This window comes from Monomorium pharaonis, chromosome 11, assembly GCF_013373865.1.
Source record: "Monomorium pharaonis isolate MP-MQ-018 chromosome 11, ASM1337386v2, whole genome shotgun sequence".
NCBI classification, from domain to species: Eukaryota; Metazoa; Arthropoda; class Insecta; order Hymenoptera; family Formicidae; genus Monomorium; species Monomorium pharaonis.
In genome coordinates, this window is record NC_050477.1 from 8747932 (window position 1) to 8772946 (window position 25015).

Here is a 25015-nt window from a genome sequence, read left to right on the forward strand (position 1 = left end):
TGTACGCATGACACTATCTATCACTAGCGTTACGATCTTTGCGTGATTATAACCTGTCGCAAGTTGCGATCAAAGGACATGCTTTTCCGTGATAATTAACATTAAAAAAAACAAAAAAAAAACATATGAATTCACGATCTCGCAAATTGATGAGAATTAGCGCCGATCCGGCGACAGGTCGTTACGTTATTGCCACGAAATATCACGGTTTCCTTTGCACCATTAGCCTGACCGATTGTATAACACTTCTTCGGCGCTGGTCGAAACTCCTTTCCAATTTAAATGGCCTGCACGTTATAAATTCATCCGTGAAATCACGCGGCCGACGATTACATCGGACCTGCTCGATTATTTAACCGTTACCTCGTTCCGAAATTACAACCGCCAAAATGGGAAAACTTGCAACTTTCTTGAAATGTTGGTTCTCTCTCTCTCTATCTTTCAAGTAGCTCTCTTAAATGTAATTACACACGGATACACATTAATTTGTGTATTAATCTAATGTTTAATAATTAATAGAAATACTATAATAAATTAACTGAAATACATTGAATAAAAATCTTCAGTAATTTATAAGCTATGGAAGGAAAGTAACAATAATTATATTTTATATTACTCCGGTAGTAATTCTAATGATGTCTAGTTGAGTCATATCGATATATCTGTCACGGGAATACTTTAATAAATATTATTAAGATTCAACGTGCCACTTACGAAAGCTGTATTTCTTCTAATCTGCTATATTTTATGCGAGTGTCGATTATAATGATATTTCCACGACGTCGAGGTATCATGGACGTTTGTGCGTCTTTCCTACTTGTATTGTGCATATTATTAACTCTTTCGTCGTATTCGTTATACTATATTGACACGTGTAATGATGGAGATTAACGAGCATGCCGGACTCGTTGCAGGACGCCTAAGTAACGGCCGAGTCATTCACGCAATATTGACCGCAGCTTATCGGGGAAACACGAAGACGCAAAATTTCCTCGCGATCGCGATTTTCTCTCGCCGACGTGTAATAATTGCACCGCGTAACGAATGATTAATTTCTTCTCTCCTTTTAGGATTCTTTTTAAAACACACGCGAAGGGAAATGTTACGAATAATTAGCTCGCTGTGCGTTAATCCCAATCATTTCTTACGCGTCTTTAGTATTGAATATCAAAGAGAGGTATGAGATGGTCGAAGCTTTTTCTTTCGATTCCCACGAGTGTCTTGATAATTGTTTTGCATCAATTATCTTACAATGTGAAACAATCTCGGAGGTTTATATGGATCGAGTGTTGCTTAACAAAAGATACCTGAAAGTCTCTCGTTCGGTCCCGCATCGCAAAAATAAACCCCGCACAATCCGACCTTCCCGCGAGTCTTCGATTAGATGTACAAAGAGCCTAGGAGTATTCTCAGCGCGGGCATAAAGTCGGGTAGCGATCCTCCTAGACGACCATGGCGAACGCCGGTAGTTCCGGCGAAGCCGGCCGGTAATTAACTTCGCTCTTAACTTTCCTGACCTTCTTCCACCGGTGGGATCGCCGCCTCAGCTCGGCTCTATCGGGACCCGACTTCCTCCCCCCCCCCCGTTCTCAGGATCGGCTCGGGTCCTGGCAGGTATATTTGCCGCATCGCGTCTCCGTGCCGCATTCCAGAGCTCCGGATGCATTGCACGAGTGCGTCGGCCCCGCGTGCTCTCTACATACGCGTATAGAAAGGATTTCTTCCAGGACCGCGGCCCCGGAAATCGAAGAGATCGCGCTCGCACGGGGCGTGGCCCGTTAATTCCATCGAATCCTGGTATATAAGTAAGATTAAAGAGCGTACAGCGCTTAGGCACGCATTTAATTCACTCGACTTTGCTTAACGCCGTCGCGCTAAAAGTGCATTTTACGTTGAAAGTAGCTTTACGATGAAAATATCAATTAACGACGACGAGTGAAATTGCGTTAACTATTTTATGGATTGCACAAAAATATTCTTAATTATTATTGGGTCTCATGTCTGAACTGTTTGAAGAGATATATAAAGAATATCCTGAGAAGGAAAGATGCATGCACCGCATTATTTGATCCTAATTAATTCTATTGATGTACATTTACAATCATTCATTCTCTTAACTGTAAATGATTCATTTCGGACGTTAAAAGCAAAAACGTAAACGGACGTAAATTTGCCTTAAAACTCGTGGACACGAGTCTTTCTGGTATTTCAGATGTTTCCGTCGCTGCTATTAATTACGCCGCATGAATACGAGCGACTTTACACTGGAAACTGGAGCCGCTATTGTAATCCGCCGCGGGGATTCTCGCGCTATGAATTGCCCACGATGTCGGGAGAGGGCAGGACTCTGAAGAGGGTCGTGGTAAGCGTCATTTGAATTATGAAATTAATGCGATCGCTCGGTGAACGTGGCCGTCGTGTCGCGTAATCGCGCATTAAATTCTGTTCATGACACCGCCAGAATTTCTTGCACAATAACGCGCAGCGCTATAATTAATTTTAAAAGATCCATTAAAGTCGTTTCATTACACTTTTATTATTTTGTCAATTTGTTCGAGAAATGTAAAGTTAGATTTATTTTTAGTTTATACTTTAAATAAATGTATTAGTTATTTATTTTTCTTTTTTATCCTTAAGATTTATATTAAAAATAAAAATTACAAATATGATTTTTAATTTACAATAGATTTTATAATAAAGTTAATTTCTCTTCAAAAGAACTCGAAGAACGTAAAGACTAAAAATTATATCACTGTGTTATATTTCGTATCTATGAAGAAGAGACGCATGTAATCCGCGCGACAGACCGGAGCTAAAAAATTATATTATACGAGCAACGTTTGTACGAAACGTTCAATGACCACGGAGCTTAGCAATTAAGCAAATGCGCTACGAGAACAGCACTTAATTAATTAGGCACCTCGATCAATTAACCGAGAAGCGTTTAGTTGAACTGGTACTTCGCCGCAGGAGCGACATTCCAGAGTACACGCAAACCTCGCATGAGACAAATGAGAAACACGAAATCTTCTGCGTAATCATTTCCACACAATGACAACGCAGATGTCACTTCTCTTCTTGCGATGGCAAACAAATCAAATATTGAAAATAGCGCAATAAAATTATTCTACATTCATCGTTTAATTTTTCTTGAGAGCGTAATACAAGGAAACAAAAAATTGTTTTAGTACTTTATTCCCATGCGCAAAAATTTTCACTAAAGTTATGATTTGTAATTGAATCACATACACAGAAAAAAGGATATTGTTATTTTGACAATATCTTTGGTTTCAAAATGAAAATCTTCAAATAAGATTATATTGTGTTAAATAAAAAAAATTTACTTGAATGAAGATTTATTTTAAGATTTTATATAGTTTAATCAAGAAAATTATATTCTTGTTATTTAAGAATAATTTTCTTGAATGGAACTGAAAAAATGTTGGATAGAAAATACTGTATGTTTAAATCGAAAATTATAATTTTTTTAGAATAAAATTACCAAAATAATAACATTATATTTTTGAAATAATTATAGTATTGAAATAAGGCTATAATATTGTACAAATTTAAGATTTTCAAATTCTTCTAAGAAGATTATATATTGTTGCGTATATATGAAACAATGTATGCGTTCATATGAATATGTAAGAGTTAATTTGACACTTGCTTTTTCTGTGTATGATAATCCTCCATTAAAACATGTTATGTATTATATATAATATATGTCCTCCATTAAAATCCTCCATTAAAAATTTAAACAACATTTAAGATTAAAATTTTTATTTACAATTAAAATTAAATTTTTGCGTTTCATGCATAATGTGTTTTACGAAACATTGCAATAATATTTTTTGTTAGAGTTAAGTTAAAAAACATGTTACGTACAAGAAGAATATTTAATTGCATTACTTAAGAATTTTACTAATGTCTTTACTGCGTCATAAATTAAAATAATTTTTATAAATAGTTTTTTATAAATACTAAAAAAGTATTAGTGTTAATGTTTCATGATCAGTTAATCACAATTATGTAATTTACAACTATGTATTTCTATTCGAAATAATATAAAATTTGTTAACATTAGACATATATATGTATATATGTATATACATATATTATATATAATATAATATATAATACCAGATGCATATCACAAATATTAGCGTAGCGATTGTGGTGCAATTGTGCGTCTACTTTCTGTGCCGAAGATCCGGGATCAAATCCCGATCAAATGTGATTTTTATTCGATTGCCACCTCTCGGAAGACAATGGCAAACCACCAAGAGTACTTGGTCCAAGAAAATCCCTCTAATTAGACCGTTCGGCGTTAAACTATATAGGTCCCGTATATTTGTGTAAATTGTAGAAAGCGCACATCACATCAGAACTACGTTGAAAGCTCGTCTACAATCGTTTACGATCATGGCATTATAAGAAAAAGATCACAAATATTATATTATAGCATTTGCTTAATGCAATTTACAATTACATACAACATTTTTTATTACAATCACTACAAACGTTATTATTATCGACACAATATATTTTATACAAAATTATGATTTTTACATTAGTTAAATATCACAAATGAAAGATTCTCAGCAATTTACGATTGTAAGTAATAAGATATGTGTTCAGCAAGTAAACGTAGGTAAGTAATGAGATGTGTGTTCAGAAACCGCACGCGGAACCGCAGACCACATCGGAGGCGCATCATCTTTGGCGGGCCGCGCCGCGTTGCACGCGCGTGCCCGAGAGGGAGAGAAACGCGGCGTAAACTTTCACCCTGCCGGGCTCGCGTGGTAGTCGTGTCTCCGCGGCATGTACACCACAATAGTTAACCTTATGACTTCGCGCGCCGAGAGGTCTCTTCCCCCTTTCTCTTTGTCCCATCTCCTCGTCATTGCTTGCACGCGCCCGTATGGGGCACCGCGCCATGCCCCGGAGCGAGACACGCGCGCATCGACCTATCAATCATACAGCGATATTCACCTCCGTGACGTACAACCTGGAAGTGGGCGTACAGTACGAAGTCATCGCCTCCTTCGATCTTCGACACGCGTCTACGACCGCTGCTGTTCTCGCGAGTAAAACCGTCGTTTCCGCCATGCAATTCGTGACCGACTAGCTCTAGCTTCGACCTTAGCCTCGGATGGATCTTCCAACTTCTGTGTGTGTTATCCAAAAAGATGATATTACATTGAAAAAGAGTTTAGTAATCATCTAGATGTTGAATGAAGTTTTAATAAAATAATTTTTATTAAATATTTGATGAAACTATTATTCAATATTACTAATTATTTGATTATATCAATTAAAAATTTATTTAAAATTATTTTGCCAAAGTTAAATTATTATTACCAAATCCTTTTTTTAGCGTAGAATTCAGCGTGAAAATTATATATTAATCCCTTAGCAATAATTTTCATAATAACAGCCTATAGTAAAAAAAGGTTGTCGAAGAAACTGTTTTTTAAATTCAAGCTTGTAAACCTTTTTGAGAGACAGTTCTATTAATTCTATTGAAACGAATCTAAAGCCGGGACTGATCGACCGGTCGGGAATTCTGGTTTCCACGTCACGGAGTTCGCAGATGTAAGGAACAGGTCTTCGTCTTCGGGATGAAACCGCGAATCTAGAAGTGGATGTGCTTTACAACGACCACGGTGACCTTTAACCTTATGGTATCGACAGCGCTGCCGTTTCTATGTCTTTGCGTGCACAAGGATGCATGAGGCAGCGAATAGCTTACTTTTCGTCGAGAAGAGGAACGACCCACGACCTTACACTGCGAAATAACTTGCATACGAGATTGCTGCGTCGACGCGTTCTACTTCCTCGATCTTTCCTCGTCTTCGCTAACCTTTGACAATGATTCTCTGCGATACTGTGAACTTCTAACATGTTTTCCTTTTCCGCTTTTCAGCAATTATTAAGGCAACGAAACTTATTTTTGAAATAATAATCACTTTATGATTTCAATAACTCTAATATGTGTTGAAATACGATGAACTTAATATTCAATCAAAAAATAAAAAAATTGATTATACTTATTTAAATATTTTAATTAAATTAAATATAAATTTGACACACTAATGGGGAATTAAACATTGCATACGCGCGCATGTGTGTGTGTGTGTAAATATTCTTTTATTAGTTTATAATAAAAGATATATATATATATATATATATATATATATATAACTTAGGTAGAATAATTAATGTAGCAAAATCACTGCATAAACTATTTAAAGAGAGATATTTTATGCACGATGTAACCTTCAGTCCTTTTGATTCTTGAAATGATTGCCAATTTAAAAGAAATCAACATCACGTTAATGACGTTCAATCATCTTAAACAGAAGCAAAAGCATATAGCCTTCGATTTTTTCACTGCAAAATAATTTGCACAAGATTGCAAATCATATTTCATTTCTTTTCTCTTTTTGGTAGTTAATTCTTTCATAATTTTGTTTCTCTGTCTTTAGAGTGGCTAAATTAATGCAGATTATACAACAAAAATAATGAAACGAATTGTGTAAATTGAAATCACAAGGCCATAAGGTAATTGAGCTCTCTCTCTCTCTCTCTCTCTCTCTCTCTCTCTCTCTCTTTCAGCGGAAAGATATGTTCCGTGCAATAATGTATATCTTAGCTATTCGATAGGCCAGTTTACGACGTGGAAACGGCCCAGGCTCTCAGGTGCTCCCTTTCATCGTGGTGGTCCCTCTAGCTAACCTTTGATACTGCAACGTTTCTTAATAATTCAAGCGATTGCGGTACGTTCGGAGCAGTGTAATAAACACGCATCTTCGTGCTTTACTCGTCGTGGACCGCGCGTTTTTCTCGTCTTTGTCGCCGGTCACTCCGTCCCACCGCAAAAAGTCATTAGGAACTGGTTTTAGAGTTTCCAGTTAAGTCATCAGAGCAACATTTTAGAGCCGTCAATAGCGCCGATGGGGCAGTCGCTCAATAATTTACAGCCGTTTCAATACTCGCGCGCCTAGAGTAGTCAGAAGCGTATGACCGTTTTTATGCCGTTGCAATTCTAAATTACGTACCATAAGCAAGAATCGCGCGGAACACCCGCGGAACTCGCAAAAACTTATCCCGTTTCGCTCGGCAACGACGCGGTTATGTAAGTTTACAGCCGGACACGAAATGATATGTGTCGCGATGATATGCCAATGATTAAATATACGTATATAATTACGGATTATATAACTCTGTTTTTTAAAAGTTTATCTTTTTTGACTTATGTCATATCTTTCTCTAAAAATTATTGTTCTATTATATATTTCTCTCCAAAGTTTCAAATTATGTCTAAAATCATGTTTCTTAAATTTCTACTCTGTCTCATATTTTCATCTCCTTCCTTATTTTTTTAATCGATTATTAATTAAATAATCATTAAATTATTTAATTTATATTATATTATTATTTCTATTGCTTATAATTCTATTATTATTAGATTTAGATATTAATGCTAGTACATATTATTTAATATCTACATTGATCGAGTAAGACAATGAATGCTATTTTAACCTTTAGTTGTCACAATGATATATGGTATGTCCGAGTGATTAAAAAACAATCGACTTTTTTAAAAACTTTTTAAATATATTTTTATAAATCTTTAAAAGCTATACACTTATGATATTCTAACTAAGGTATTCATTTTTTTTGACATTTTGCAGTTACAATAAAAAAAATTTGTTTGAAATTAATGCATTTGATTCAGAGATGCAAACAAATGAAAACTGCTCAGGTATGGCCCACCCGTTGTGACAACAACGTGAAATTTTGATATTGTAATTGAAGTTTAAGTACAGATTTGATTCTTAACAATATATTAGTATCATTAAATATCTCAAGCTATTTGTATGCCTATTTTTTCCCATTTAATCTCCAGTATCTGTTCAGTAGCCTCATTTCAACATCAGAAAGATCCGCCGCTTTGATTTTCATTCCCAATAACGCGGCATGGTGCACCGTCGAGTAAAAGCGTAACGAGCGCAGCGCACGTTGGCGCTATAAAACGTCCTCCGTGTGGGAAGGTGCAAGGACGTCGTTATGGAATAAAGCAGCGTACACACCTACGGATGACCGTGGCTAAGCTAGATCCTAAGTAGCTTACGAGCGTCGTCTCGATGTCACAGAAATATCCGTCGGAGGCGTCCGCCTTCTTCTCCGTTCGATGCACTCCCTACGCGAATTTTCTTTCTCTTACTCTTTAGCCTCCCCTTTCTCTCTCTATCTCTCTCTCTCTCTTTCTCTTTTTCTTCTTTTCCTATCTGTCATCTCTCACCGTCGCGACATACACACATCCACACACACGGCCCGTTAGAGCGACGGTGCCCACGCTGAAATGCCTCCATGAAGAGCAGCTAATTGTGAGGCGGTTGATAAACTCGTTTATCGCCACGGCGACAGGCGCGATGCACTTCTTCGAGAGATGCGATCGGCATTATAATGCACTTTGCAATTCCTCTTGATCGAATCGAATAATAATATTTGTGCACTTCATCTTCTTACGGGTCTACATGGAAATGGCATTAAGTCTGATAAGCAGATGCCAGGGAAAAATTACCACTATTAATATTTTTTTGCTGATAACATTTAACGCGCAACATGTATACATATCATAAAGATTTTGACTTAATAAATTAATTTCAGGATTTATAAAATTAATAAATTAATATTATTATTGTACAAATAAATAAATGGTGTAGAAATAAATAATTTGTATATAAGTTATATAATATCAATTAAAAATAATAATTAACTTTTAATATTAATCTTGGTGTTTTTTAGAAAAAAATTATTGTAGGTTTTTTAACGCAAATTATGAATATATCCCATTTTAGAGTCAATCATAAATAATAATTAAAATATTGCAACACGTCCTACATAAAATTCTTGTTTTTATTTAATATGATATCATGATATGATTTTCAACATTAATACTTTAAAAAGTAAAATGATATATTGAAAATGAAAATGATGGCAGCAGAAAGTGGACCGTCAGCAGATAGAAATTCTTTGCTTCTACCTTGCTCGGCTGCACCTCCTTTCGACCTCCCTTTCACCTTCTCTGCATTATCGTCGCTACATGAAACGAGACCCACGCGTATATGCATTGCGAAAATGCGTCGGCGAAGGCTGCCCAGATCGATTTCGCAGGTACAATGCGCCTGTCTTTCCAACAGTCTTGCATACATGCTCGCCGCTGCACCGAGTAACACGATAATTCTTCACCAGTGAGAGTGCAGCCGAAAATAATCAATCGTTCGAGCTAAAAATACTGCATGGTAAAAAGTTCGGTGTTCTCCAATATACAAGACGGACATTTTTAGGCCGCACAACATTGTCGATCGTTAACGCGTGAAAAGCTCGTTCTACATTAGTCGCAAGCAGCTAGTTGCGACTTGCGACAGCCAATGAGCGCCTAGTTTCTAGTTAAAGCTCGACAGTCATTGGCTGTCGCAAGTCGCAACTGGCTGCCTGCGATTAATGTAGAACGGTCTAAAGATTATCGCTTTGATAACAAATATTTCACAGCCTGACAAAATGACGAAGTGGATCTAATAACCGTTCGTGTTTTTACAATTTTTTATTGCTAATTATGATTTTTAGATAACTAAAATTATTTTTTTAATTCTTAGGAAAATAACTTGAACGCATTTGCTTCTGAAACTTTTCTAGATCACATGCGCGTGTGATTAGATCCGCACAGTTACATCGTAATAATCAAAGTGCCTAAATCGGTTGAATCGTCCCGATGATTGAAATCGAGAACAAAGCATTAGCGGACGCGCAGCGCTTGGAATTGAGATGAATGCGGCGCGAGCAAGATTGATTCCCTTCATTAAGTCGCGGGCTCCGCGCGCACAATTAAACGCGCATTACAAACGGGATGCGAAGCGCGCGAACAAGTCGGGGCAAGTACGCCCTAACAAGAATGAGCATTCTGCGCGCGAAGGTCCTTCTATTACTGCGTTTGAAATCGTAATGCCCGACGACGCGCATTAAAAACGCGTTATCTCCCCCCTCCCCGCTCTCTCTCTCTCTCGCCCTCTCACTCTCTTGCGAGATACTCCACTGCCCTTCATCGAAGAAAATGCAGCCCCATCGCGCCGTCTCAAGGACTTTTCGCCGCACTCAAGCGCATAACATAAGAATATAGACAAATGTAGATCGACCAGACCACCTGTAGGGTACCAATCGCAACTACAATGAGCCGCGCTAAATTCTTAACACTTTTATTCCCGCATTTAGCACAATCATGCAGCGATACATTAAAGAAACAAAAACTTTTAAAAATGAGTACAATAATGTGTTTTGTAAACTTTTTCTAAAAACTATTTTATATTTAAATAACCTTGAGATTTCCTCTTCTAAATTCTAAAAAATGTATGTCAAATTGATTCTGCACTTTTCTTGTAAAAAAGACTGAGAAATAATAGACAATTAAATTATCGAGAAATATATTAGAAGTGACTTATTGTTTTCCTCTCTTTAACAAATTTTTTAATTAACACTTGAATGAAAATAACTCGGTCCATTTTATTATTATCAAGAATATGACAATTTACGGCGCAGCAAGCTTAAACTCCTCGCAGTTCCGGAGATGCGGTCATTTATAAGACAGAAAACAGAATAAAAAAATGCAATGGATGCAATCACTTGTCGGGTTATCGTGCGACATCCCGCATCGCCACGGACGAACGACATACAGTTTTAATCGGAGAGCTGACCGAGAGCTCTCGTCTGATCTCGCAAACGACTTCTGCATTGGGTGGTCCCATTGTGCGCGACCGGACAAACCAAAGTGGACTTTAAACGTACGGCCGGGCATAAAGAAGCGCCAGAAATTTACGCTTGCTGGCTGCTCGCGCGCACGCGGAAAGAATCCGACAATACACGAGTTTCGTAAAGTTTCGGCCGCAACGACGGAATCTTCCTCCTTCGACGGAATCTCTCAGCATTAGCTCTTTTTTCGCGCGCCCCGTTTTTACGAGTACCTACCGATGACACTCGTTTACGCGGGATGCACAAACGACGGCGCAGCACAACGGGGAAACGTCCCTTCGCTCCTGATACCGGGAAACGCGGCTAATAATTCCGACCATCTCCCGGCTACCGCCACCGACGCGACCGTCTCATTACGCGGTTATCATTATTTCAGCAAATGGATCTCCTACCTGCTCCGCTCGCTCGGCTTTACTCGCTTCGTAGGCGATTCTTTTCATTCATCTTCATGAAAGCTGACATACAACGCGACGCGCAGAAGTCGCTTTTTGTCCCTTTGCAACCCACAATGAGCGACAAACGTGATTTTCCCAACCGTGCGATTTATACGCATAAATATATCAAATCGAGGAAACTAAATTTAGATATGTTTAGAGAAAGAGAGAGAGAGAGAGAGAGAGAGATGATATATATAAAAAGAAATAATAAGGTTCAGATATTTAAGATGTCCGTATCAAATTACAAAAAGGTAAACGTAAACGTTAATACTTAAAAATGGATGTAAAATAAAATATTTTCAAATACTGAATTGAAACCTTTACGAATTATAAGTATTACATATTGTAAGTCTTATAGTAAAAAAGAAACACGTTCAGAGATTACATTATATAACATGTAAAAAGTTACTTCTTTCTTTTATTTATGTTTACTTTTATTTTAAATTTAAATATATGAAATTAATGCTTTTTTAAATATGTAGATTTGTTGTATATAAAATTATCCTCATATTGCTCATTAACCTGAATGCGATTTGTTTTGGGATTTATGAAAGAATTTGTTTCTAAAATTAAGATCAGATTTTTTTGAAGCCTGTATAAAATTATGTAATTACGCTACGCCTCAACGACATTGACATGGGTGGCACTTTGATTATTACGATGTAACTGCACGCAAGTGCTCGCAGAAGAAATTCCTGTTTTCGCGTAAACATATTTAATTATGATCGCCTGATGACTGCCCGTTATCGATTTGTCGCTAAGGATGCGCAGTTTGCTTACGATAATCGATGCCGATAATCATAAATCGAAAATGCACTTTTAATTTTAATTATTATTAACATTAATTCAGCATTTTACACTGATTTATATTTGACATTGCCATTGTTTGTTTTAATAAAATTTTGTACAAAAATATTCTCAGTGCACTAAGAAAAAGCATTGTGTATTTTTATGTTATCAGGAAAGAAAGCGGACATTCCTGTTCGATGAGGGTATCTTCCGTTTAAACGACTGACTGTTTTTCGAGCGGAAGATTACCGTGCAAAGGAAAAAGGAGAAAAAGGAGGAGAACTGTTTTGTCCAACGTGGATAGACCCTTTCTCAACTTATTGCTTCAATTCCGCAGCGAGCAGAGATTCCGGGGTCCCTCACGTTTGAAATTCGCCCGGGTAAAAACAACGGTGGGGCGCTAATATAGACGTTGAAAGCTAAGATCGATTCTGAGAAGCTTGCGTGACGACTTCCGCTCCTTGGCAATTCGCGTTCGCCACCCCGCCGTCGACGTTGGCTAGAAATACGCACACCAGACACTGATGACAGGTCGGGACCTTTTCGCTCGTAAATTCGCTTAGCGGTCACTTAATCTCTACGCGTTTCCGTGCCATTAAAAAGATATTGGCGCCTCGTAAGAGACTTAGTGCCGAATCCGGCACCGTGTGTCGTTACGGCGAATCGCCGCGCAGGTTGGGTTATTATTTTCTCGAGAGCGAGGAGATACCACGAGCCGACCATAAGCGCCGCGATGCGAGAGGAGAGTGTTGCGACTTTTTTTAATTTATCGCTAAAAAGAATGGAGAAAGTTAAAGCATAATTAAATAATTAATATAAAAATTAAATAAGCTCTTGAAATTAACACATACAATTTTATGTGTTTTGGTTTGGTTTTGATTAAGGTATTGAATAATAAGAGTAAAATATAACTTATACTAAAAAATTCTTTTATATAAGTGAAAAATGAAAATTATGTATGCGCAATATATCTCAATGATAAATTTCTTAAAAAGTAGTATGTATCAGAATATTTGAATATTCACACTTTTCTTGAATATATTTTGAATATCTCTATTATGAAAATCTATCTATCACTTAAAAAATATTTTTATAAACAAGTCTTTAACGAAGTTACTAGTTCTTCATACTAACAATAAGTGAAACTTTATTTGCATAGAAAATGAAAATATAAGCGTAAACAGTACCTACTATCTTTATTGTATTTGTTTTTCGTAATAATATTTTGTCAATAAAAATTTAATAAAGTTAACACAACTACAACAAAAGTGATTTCTATTGATTCGAATTATGGTTATGCTAGCTTTTTTAAAAAAATTCTTGTCGGCGCCCATGGCGTTAACTCGTTTGGAATAGTACGCATACGCGGGACACCGATTGTTGGACGAGCCTTTATGGCTCGTAAATCTGTTCTGTCACTACGCGATCTTTCGATCCTTTTCTTTGCTCCAGCGGGACTAATAGTGGCCGCCTGCGTAAGTTTGGCGCCGGATCGTTCACATGGGATACAGCCCAGTCTTTATAAATACGTAATTTCTACAAAGTATCTTCAATAAAAAAAGACTATTTCTCACCTTTGACAAATTTCAATCTGTCGGCTTGATTTTTTTCTAATGAGTAGTCACGATATTTAAATTTTGACACTAAGAATATAGTTGAAGTAAATAAATTTATTTCATTTTTACATTAAAAGAAATAATGAACAATACTTTTCAAAATGTACAAGTTACTTCATTGTATGCAATAAATGTATGCAAAATAATGTCAATTATATTCTTGAATAATGAATAAAATTTGGCGATAATTTGTTGCTCATGTTGTTGTCACATTATTTAATAACATGATAAATTAAATGACAGGATAAAAACTAGGAAAAGAACTTATTTATTTGAAATTAATTGTAATCGCAAAAAATTACACTTTCAATTTAATAATAGAACATTAAATTATAAAATTAAAAAAGCGTAGTTTTATTTTTATATTCACATTTCGATTTTGACTCTCAGGGAAAAATATTGATACTAACACGTATTTAAAAAAGTATACTTTTAATTTTCAATCTTCATATAATAATTTAACTTAAAAACGTAACTCAACATAATAAAAACTAAATAACTGAATATAAATATTTTATATCACTTTGTTTATTTAAATACAAAAAGTGCTAATTCTCTTTTTCATAATTTACGCTTATAATAGATAAAACAAATTAATAGATTGATGCAAAATTAAAAGAATAGTATATCAACAATATGAACTGTTATACATATTTATCTGTGTTTTATAAAATATTTACTATGATGAGATCGAGATACATGTCATGTATATATTAACCATATTATAATGATTGAAGATTAAGAATAAAAGAAAGAAGTACAATTGAATACAATTTTTTTTTATTTGATATTTATTTGATACACACACACACACACACACATACACACACACATATATATAGAAAGAAACTCAATGGTAATAGGAACCTATCAATAACGTTCGATATAACGCTCACTGCGTGAGACTGCGATTTTTTCCCGACACCGCAAATAACATACGCATGCATGTCATATCTGAAGAGCTAATAGAAAAGGCGGAAAAGGAGAGATAATGATAGGATATTCTATGTACGTAAGCCTATAAATTATAGAATGACAAGTAAGTAAGGACATCATGGAGTTGTCAGACAGCTTGTATTTTTTGTTTCTGTTAAGAAGTTATGTTTTTATGCGCCAGTCATGTTACAATTTAAAATAACTCAGTGTATCAATCACGTCAAGTGAGAAAGCGAGAACTAATATTATATTTTTTTCATCTCTTTCTAAAGTTGTAATTCTGTTTAATTACTAATTTAATAAAACTGCAGTTTCGGAAATTGTGTTTATAAAAAACTTAAAAAAAATTGATTATCAGTTCAACAAACCTTCTTCGGAACTATTAAAAATTTTTCTCTACTTAAAAAAATAGATGTACTTAATTATAATCTTTATAAAAGAAGAACGAACACTATTGCTATAAGAAGAATAGAAATAAGTGAAAATTAAAAATATATGGAACATAAAAGATAGATGTATGTCTGACCATCATGTTTGTATTCACTTAGCGACCAGCTGTAGAAACGAAGTCTTCTGTGTTGGACTTCTGAGTGAGACGAAAACGACGTTTTAACAATTAACTTCGACGTAAAAGACAATGTCTCTTAGTTGTAAGTTTAATGATGGTTACTTGGGAGCTAGAGAAAGAGAGAGAGAGAGAGAGAGACACAAGAAGTCAAAGTTTTCCTTGGCGGCAACGGAGGCAACGGTGTTTCCGTCCGTTCTTCTCATCTCCGAAGCTTCGAAATGTACTTGCATTTGTCGACGGTTCACATTGTTTGTCGCGGTTACACTTGCTCTCGAAGTTGCTGCAGCAGCAGCGAAAGATTGGCAACGGTCACCGTCGTCGCTCCGCTTTGCTCCGATGCTCCTTTTTCGTCGCCCCACGACTCCGGGTAACCTTTACTTAGCGTACACTTCCACGGGGAGGCAAAAACTCAGCCAGGCGGGTGATGACTCTCAAACATCAGAGGCCCGGCGCCCGCCTCGCGGGAGCGCCGTTCTCTTTTCCCGCGTCCATTTCTTTTTCTCTCCCTCGCAATCGCTGTTCGACCGTGCCAAAAAGGGGAAGAGCCAATATAAAATATAAAAAAAATCGCGTTCTAAAAGAATTATATTAAAATATATATCTTTAAATCTTGTTCATCTTTGTGAACTCTTATAATCAGATCTGAAAGTATCTTATAATATTATAAAATAATATTAAATAATTATATTTCTTATAATTCTTTAATTCTTTACATAAATATATTTCTTTAATTTGTTGTTAATTTTAGTATTAACTCTTGATGATATCAGATATGAAGATATTAATTACATTTCTATCCATCAAAAATCTTATTATTCTGATAAACTTTATTAAGTTCGCGCTTGTGTTAGCGCCGAAGATTAAAAAAAAGAATATATATATATATATATATATATATATATATTTGCACTCGATCAGCGTGCGAACAAAGAAAGGCGCGAGCGAGGATACTCGGAGGGACGTAAAGCCGCGAAGGAGGAAGAAGATGAGCGGAAAACGGAGGCGGAGATGAAGGAGGGATGGGGTTCGGGGCCTACCGTCACGAGAATCGCCACTAATAGCCGCTTAAACGTGAAAGTAGTAAAGCCACAAGTGGTACGTGGCTCCTCGTGCTCTAAGAGGCCTATCCTAGCTGAAGGGCTACCCGACAGTCGGTAGTCATAAAAATTCCTCAAGAACGCGGCGAAACAGAAGACCCTTCGGACTTTCAGTCTTCTTGCTTCTTTCTCTCCTCACCGTCCTTTCTACCTCCTTCTATTCCTTCTCTTTGTCTCTCACTCCGTTGCATCGTCGGGAGGACTTTTCTGCCGCGTCGCTGCTTTTCTTTCCTTCCCAGAGCGCGGCTTTTTTTCTGACTTCGCTGATCGAAAGAGAGACAGACAGAGAGAGAGAGAGAGAGAGCTGAGCGGTGCAGAGTAAACGTACGTAACGCGACGTAACGCCACGTAACGAACGTAATTACGCGCACCAATCCTTCGTACACGATAACCTGTTAATCCCTACCGCGGCTTTTCTCGGGCAGGAGAACACGTATCGGCCCAGCTCTACGTGAGTAAAAGTTCTCTCTCCTTCTTGCTCTCTCCTTCCTTCTTTCTTACTCCCGGTGGATCGTGTTCAAAGTGGAGTCTGCTGGCAGGTTGTAAAATCAGCCTAACGCGTCGTTAAATTACAGGGCTGCTCCGGGGCTGCGCGATTGAGAAAAAGAATGGACCGTGAGACGCCGCCGATTAAACGTTCCGCCGCGCGCTACACGCTTGTCCTTAAAGCTCAGGTTTGTGAGAGCATGTTCATTCTTATGTTGGTTTCGCATATAGGACTGTTCGATGAGCAATCTTTTTTACGCGGCCTGTGAAAGTTAAATACAGATCCCGTAAACCCGCGGGTTCTTTTACTCGGATCTATAAAACGCTAGTCGTTCTAAGTAGTTATGGTAGACGATAGTCAGACAAATTTGAAAACTCTACGCAACTATTTTGTTCTCTGTACTCTGTATGTATTATTTATTTAAATCGCGTAAATCAAGTCTTAAAAGATTTATAATACAGTCTGATGAATTGACCTGTCATCACTTGATCGGAATAATTGTTTGAGAAAAAATAATCTGAATAACAAAAATAAGGAGACAACTACTTGTCTGAACTATTTTAGTTCTGCTATACCAAAATCTTGTGTATGTGGATTCCACCCCGATTGCAAAATATTATGTAAAGGAATATAAGTAAAATGGATGCAAATAAATTTCTAAAATTTATTACTTTTGGCATCTAATTTTAATAATGCACGTTGAGCCGTAATGACACATATGTTGGAGATTCTGCAAAATCGTAAAAACTTATAAAAATGAAACAAGCAACTTTTTGTTACGTCGTCCGCGGTCGACATCTTTGTACCGAACACGCTTCGCCATATAGCCTAACTTTATCTCTCCATTGGATCGTATAAGGTCAGATTTGCTTTGTATCCTTCGTTGATCACCCACGCCTGTGCCCACAGCCATTGTTTGGCGTAGGAAGGCCGTTTCGAGCGAACAGGTTCGCATTAAGGAGAGGAATCCAATGTTTCCTGGAAACCACTTGACGATGTGATGCGCGGACTTTCGAATTGCGATGCTCACGCTATTTGGTGGAGTGTCTTTCATTGTATATCGAGATTCGAGATTAATCATGTTGGATAAGAAATCTTGGTTGGCTCGTTGATTGCCCCGCTGAGCGATCAGTTAGAAATAGATACCGTCCGTCTAAATTTACAATATCTTTGCAAATTTATCGAAAATGTTAATTTTGTTCCAATTCGAAACAATATTAGTAAATTTATAGATATATAAATATATATAAATATACATATTTAATTATTGTTTTTTAAATAATTAAATATAATTAAATATAATTAAATATAATTAAATAATTAAATATAATTAAATAGTTTAACTTATATTATAACATATAACTTATTTAATTATTTAATAAATAATATGTAAGTTTAAATATTTAATAAATTGAATGTAATATGATATGAATGTAATATGATAAAATGTAATTTCTTTCATCACTATTAAATAAAGAACTATATATAAAACTATATATAAAAAATGTGTGTGTGTGTGTGTGTATATATAATTCTTATTTTTATATAAAATATGGTTATGAGAAGAAGCAATATTGTTTGCTATCTTATGTAGAAGAAAAAAATCGAAAAATGGTAATCAACAAAAAAGGGTGGGAAAAGAGAATCCTTACGACAGAGATTGCTGAATGAAGGCTACCATCAATGTTCCCTCTACGACAAAATGGGATCCGCGCAAGAATGCAAAGCGATTAGAAGGATGCACACCGACGCTTTTTGCGGCGTTACTAAACCTACACTCCTTACAACGACAACAAGCGAGGCAAAGAAATATCCGCACCGACAAAGTCGCCGAGTTTATCCAGCCGAGCGAGAAAATGCGGCGATTCTTCGCCGTCATCCTTATTACCTTTTGCTGTGATGGTTTTGCGGTTGTGCCGATTCAGATTGGCGACTCATCATCGAAAGCGAGAGTGAGCCTTGCATTTCCATGCTAATTGCGCTCCAGATTTAAATAAACGAATAAGCGAAAGTGGTTCACGAGCACAAATTGAGCAGATTGGATCAATAACAGAAGCCCAAGTCAAACGCTAAATATTCCATAGAATTATAGCAAAATTTTTACTTTTAACGTTCTTTTGATATTTTAGAATTTTCTCTGCAAATATTAACACGAATAATAGCTTATAATAGTTTTTAATTTTTATTATTTTCATAATTCTTTGTTGTATCGCAATTATTATTTCATAAATCAAATTTTAAAATAAATTAAACGAGACGACTAATAATAAATTATACGACACATAAAATTATTAAACCAATTGTCAAGTTTGTTTTTGTAAAGCGACATTTTTTTGTGTGGTAAACTACATCGTATGTAATTTTGAGATTGAGGTCGTTTGTTTAGATTGTGTGCGTTGAATTAGCACTACTGCGATAACAGTACCGCAAAGGTGTCATCGAGTTCTTTGCTTAAACATACGACACGTAACATCATGACAATTATGATATCAATCATGTCTGCATTGCCATCTGTTTCATTAGTAGTTTATAACATGTTTTGTCAGTAACGAGCATAAACATATTCTGAACAAACACATCGCGTTAACACGTCTACATATTGCAAGAGATATGCATTTTACACATTTTTTATATATTTTAATGAATTCGTTAATGTAATAATTATCTATATAGATTTCTTAAAGTCAATATTTGAAATATGCTTGGCTATTGCTCTTTAAAATTGTTTTAAATAGAATTTATTGATAAAGTATATACTTTATACATGCAAAATTTACGAGTGAATGAGATGCGAGAAATTTCTGCAATGATAAATTCTTAATCATTTATATAAACCGATACATATATCTACTTATTTTAATGCCATACAAGATTGATTTCATTTTAATGTATATAATCATTATATACGAATCCTTTATGTAACCAACTCCTTCAATTTCCACGAAAATACACATAAATATGAAACATACTTTAGATAATACCTTTCTATAATAGCCTTCGATGAAATTTTTGAAATCGCGTTAAATTTCTTTCCCACGGTTTTATCTTTCTTTCTTCCTTTCGAAAGCATGAACATATATTGTGCCATCCTAAAGGCAGAAAGCGTAAAAAGATGTAACTAAAAAGAGTAGAATTCACGAGACCGTAGGTCACTGTTGCAGGTTAACGATCCTCGGGGAGAACCGCGGCAAATCGCTACAGTAAATCGCTATCGGAACCGTTGTAAAGGATACCTCGTGTTAACTTATCCCGATAGGCCGCGAAACGCGTTCAGTGTTAGAGCGGTTGGAATGGCACGCAGCAAGGGGGCAACATGAGCTGCAGGAAGCAAGATTAGGGCCGGTGCACCTGCGCCCGGCGTATGGTATAATCGTACATTAAGTGCCTCTAATCCGATAAGAAATTGACTGACAAATCGCTCTACTCTGGCGCTCCCAGACACACGCACGTGTGCGCGTACACATGTACACTCGAATGCCGCTACGAACCGGCTGAAAGAGAGAGTAAAACTTAATGTCAGTCGACGCTCCGTCATTCCCAAGAAACTCTCTACGCGTTAACTGCGAATCGATTGCACGTATTCTCGGTCAGATCAAACGCGTTTGTTACGCACAAATTAGAAAACTGGGAGTAATTTCCCAACATGTAATTTCATAAATGCAAAAAAAAAAAGAAAGAGGACAAATACGCAAGCGCGCGTGTATTATATGACTCATTTGCACGATAGACATTCACCGGTATTCGGTTTCGCGCAAAGTTATAATTAAGAAAATACCTAAAGCGTTTTATGTTTAACATATTGACTGTCGTGACTTCTATTTGAGAATGGCATTTGAAAGGACAGACGTCGCGTTTTGTTCCCTAAAGGCCAAAATGCAATTGAGCAATAACGTACTCTTGGAGAAAGGAGGTATTCGATAATAAATATTGGTAGCGGAATATGGAGTGTCTGTAGACCAGTTATTTCGCAGCTACTCGTAGAACAGACCGACGAATGCATGATAGGCGGTAACAGTATCTTGGATTGAGTGGAGAACGTATTGCCACAATCTTGGTGGCGAAGAGTGAGTCCTACCTTGTTCACCAGCGTCAGTCGGTCAATTGCCTCAACGGGAAAACTCGTCGTGTTACCACACTCGTGTTTCACACTTCCTCACTGATCGGATGCGGATGGTAGTACCCCTCTCGTTTACGCGCGAAACTCCACTATCACTTTCGCTTAATGGGATGCGCTCACCGTTGCGAGCGCACAATCTTTTCCCGACAAATCCCGCCGCTCGCTTCGTCTCACGTGACCTATTCGATCGACTCCGTTTCTTCAAATCTACTTAATTATCATCAAAACGCTAATGAGATTTCTTTAATAAGTCCAATGACGATAATATGTCTCTCCCTAATTATACAAATTTTTGATATCTAAGTTAACATTTTTAAAGATGTCCATTTCAATAATTGATCACCTTTCGCCCATCCCACCTCTCTCCCCGTATCTTTTTATATTTCTTTCTGCTCGCTCTCAGTATAGCCTTCTCGTTCCCTTCTCCCGCTCCCGTGGAATCCCGCGATCGCGAGGAGAGCCAACCGGGACTCCCGATGACAATCAAGGTGTCACCTTGACAAGGCGCTACTATGAATTGTGCAGTGGGAGTTCGTCAAGAGGGAGATCTCGCGATGGCTCGAGCCTATGGTCTCGGGAGAACTGACAACGGCCTCCGCTCACCGGAGTAAGGTACACCCTACTACTACTACTACTTCACTACTACACTAGTGCTACTTCTAATACTACTACTATTACTACTACTACTACTATTACTACTACTACTACTACTATTACTATTACTACTACTACTACTACTACTACTGCTACTACTACTACTACTACTAGTCGCGCGCGCGGGATCGCTCTCCCTCTTTCTGCAGTCTTGGCTGATCCGTTCGCACTGCAGCTAAGTGTATCTCTCACTCTCCCTGTCGCCCTCCGGTGTCTTTCTCTTTCTTTCTCCGTCTTACACCGACACGCACATGCACTCTCCCCCTCCTCCCACCTCTCTCTCTTTCTCTTTTGTTCGCTTCGTTTGCGCCAATCTACCTTCGTTTTCTCTCGGCACTACTCGACCGACTTGAACGTCCTTACCACACGCGAATGGCGCACCCACATGAACTCGCCTCGGCCTCGTCGCTCGTGTTCGCACGCCGACACCGACGACGTGTGGAAGCCAGGGCACGCGTGTACGCGCATCCTGTGCTGCGTGTAAAGAACGCCGGGGATGCTGCGGTAGAGACTACTATGTCGTCAGCGTCTACCGCTGGCCACCGCTACCGCGGCTGTAAGGATAGCTCTCGTGGGACCAGTAGGTTGCACCGCGCTTTTTCACACCCTTTTTTCACGCATTGTGATACCGTGATACCTATTGACGACCAAGCTATGGTAGATCCTTCATACTCAACTGAAAATGCATTCAAATAGACTGAACGTCGAAAAAGATGGTACAATTAAACTAGTTTTCAGTACCATTTGATGGATTTTTTGACAATTTTGTAAAAATAAAACTGTAGTGGCTATTTGATTTAACTTATGCTCTTTTAACAATTCAATATTAATAATGAAATAGATTTATGTTTTGACAAAAACATGTAATGCAGTTGTAAACATCAAAATTAATAAGATACAATTAAATACTATTGTTAGAAGTCTGCATGCCACATATATGTATATATGAGTGTATGTTAAATGCAGATGTATATGAGTGTTTACAGTATTGAACTGTGGATTTGCAAACTCAAATGACTGTGAGAATTAGTGCCTACAGAAATAATGTACAATTTTATATTAAATTTACAATGTGCTTGACAATTTCGTGATTTTAGATAGATTTTAGAGATATAACGATGTTGTAACCAATCAAATGCAATAAACTAAGTTGACATTAAGACAGTACTGAAGGCAGCTGACAAGCATATTATAAATCATCTAATTACTTTGCATTGTTTGCTTTTAACGTTTATAATGAATTAGTTGGAAATTTTCTCTAGCACATAGTAGTATATCCCACAATTTTAGCTAATCTCTCATTTCGCCCCAGCGAACATGAAATGTGCGCATTTGGTAGCTTCAAGCTGCAACTTTCAACGAAAAAAAAAACCACAAATCTGCAGCCGGCGAAACTATAGTTGTAGACACGCCTTGTGGTCGCGAGAATATCAGGGTGTGACGAGAATAAACGGTAGTCAGCATATGTCTGTGTCTATTTCGAGTAGTCATTATTACTATGATTGTATACCCGCAACCGGTTAAAACGTTCAGCAGAGCATTACGCTATGTTGTCAATGCTTAAAGAAGAGGAGTGAAAGGAACCGCATGCTTTCGACAACTTATTCTTTCAACAAAACGCAGCATCAATTTAGAAACTGTGTGTATAATAATATTTTTACACGTGAAATGAGCTTACATTATTTTCAAAAACGAAAAAAGAATCATTAAATTAAAAAATTGGACAATGATAAATATCTAATTAAATTAAACTGTAAACTGTCGATCTCTATGATGAATGACTAATGCAATCTTGTAATTCAGATGTTTTCAAAACTAGATTTTGTTAGCAAAATTCATACCAGTTCTTTATTACTGCATGTACAAAAATCCATAAGCAAAGAACCATGTAATGTAGTTGAGTAAGTTTGCAATAAGGCGACTACAAAAAATAGTTGAATAAAATCTCATGGTTTGCCCAGTAAAGATTTCTTCAGACACGCTTCTTTGGCGAGATGCGAAGCACTCGTGATTACGCTCATTATCACAGCACCGCATCTGAGCGTAATTTCAAATATAATTGCGAACACCTGATGAGAGCAGTTTCAGCAAGGGCGATTGCGCGCTTGGTGTGCCACGCGCTAAGATAATTAAGTAAATCGCTTGTAGAAATAAAATCGAGACATCTATTTTAATTTGTCACGTGATTTTAATCGATTATACACTTATTATTGTAGCTAGCTCCATAAATTATTTATAGATCATAGTTACTCATAAAAACTTTCTGTATACATCAATTTCTCATTTCGGATTATAATTTTATTTTTCCATTTTGCGACCTAAATTCTTGATACTAATTATTTTAAAGTCTTTACTCATCAATGAAATATTTTGTACTAAAAGTTTTATAGAAATATTATAGCGTCCAGCTGATATTCTATAGATTAGGAATTATTATCAATGGTATTATTAAAATAATAAAACATGATACTGAGAGACATATATATCCTGAACGAATAAAACGAAGAGAGCAAGTTGATTCAGCGGTGCATCGAAATCGATAAAATCGAGGCGCAGTAGTCATTCGAAAGCCGAGTTCATTACAAGGCGTTCACGCGCTCGTAAGTTTAGATTTAGGTGGCTCTTGCAAATGAGCCTCTACTGTGCACTTGCCGTTTTGTTTCCTGGGTCATAAATATCCCCGCGAGTTGAACGAAACGGTTAGACGATTGGCGAGTGAGCAAGGGAAAAAGAAAACCATCCGTATATTTCTGTTCGTTCATGCGGAATCAGCATGTTGTAGATATCGTTCGCGACCTTCCTCTCCCGGGCACGGCTTCGGTTAACGGTGTTCCGTGTCGATGCTGTTGTTCTCTTCTCGGTCCGTGAAGTAAGAACGCGGCGTCGCAAGACCTTTTACGGTGCGCACGCTAAATTGTCGGAATATGTACCAATAGGAAGACGATGGCCGGTGTAACAACGGCGGATGCAGCCGCCAACGCCGCTGCAAACGCGCACGCTGCAAAAGAAGCCGTTCATTATGCATCGCTACGATGGTGATGGCAGCGACGATTGCATCCCACGAATATATGTGTATCGGCGAGGAGACGCGCGGCGATGCAACGTCGGCGGGAGGGCGAGTAAGTGAGAATTGCATGCGGCGCGACTTATCACCGAGGATGCGCTTTCGCGGTGACAACTTGTTAGCATTAAGCTCCCAACTGTTTTCAAATTATAAGTGTAATACCTCAATACTCAATACGGATACAAAATACAATATATAATATAATATAATAATGTCTTACAAAGAAGGTAACTCATTAGTTGATCTATCGTAACAAAAACATCGAAATTTTGTAAAGAAGTAAAAAAGGAATAAATCATTACTTTCTAAATAAAAAACAACATTCCTAACTCTTCTGGTTATTGATATAAATGATAAATACTCGAGGTAAGGCGATTATTTTCATAATATATTTGATATAGATCGCAATTTAATAATAAAAATTTAGAACAAAGA

General features: G+C 37.1%; 1 protein-coding gene across 5 annotated transcripts in view; it reads right to left on the bottom strand.

The window, feature by feature from the left end:
- Positions 1–23684: 23684 nt before the first annotated feature.
- The window catches only part of LOC105840175 (thyrotropin-releasing hormone receptor), a 95113-nt gene continuing 93782 nt past the window's right edge, over positions 23685–25015 (bottom strand). For all 5 annotated transcript variants that reach the window (XR_004965039.1, XR_004965035.1, XR_004965037.1 and 2 more), the window contains one exon: positions 23685–24514. The gene's annotated coding sequence lies outside the window, so the exon portion shown is untranslated. The remainder of the gene's footprint in view (positions 24515–25015) is intronic.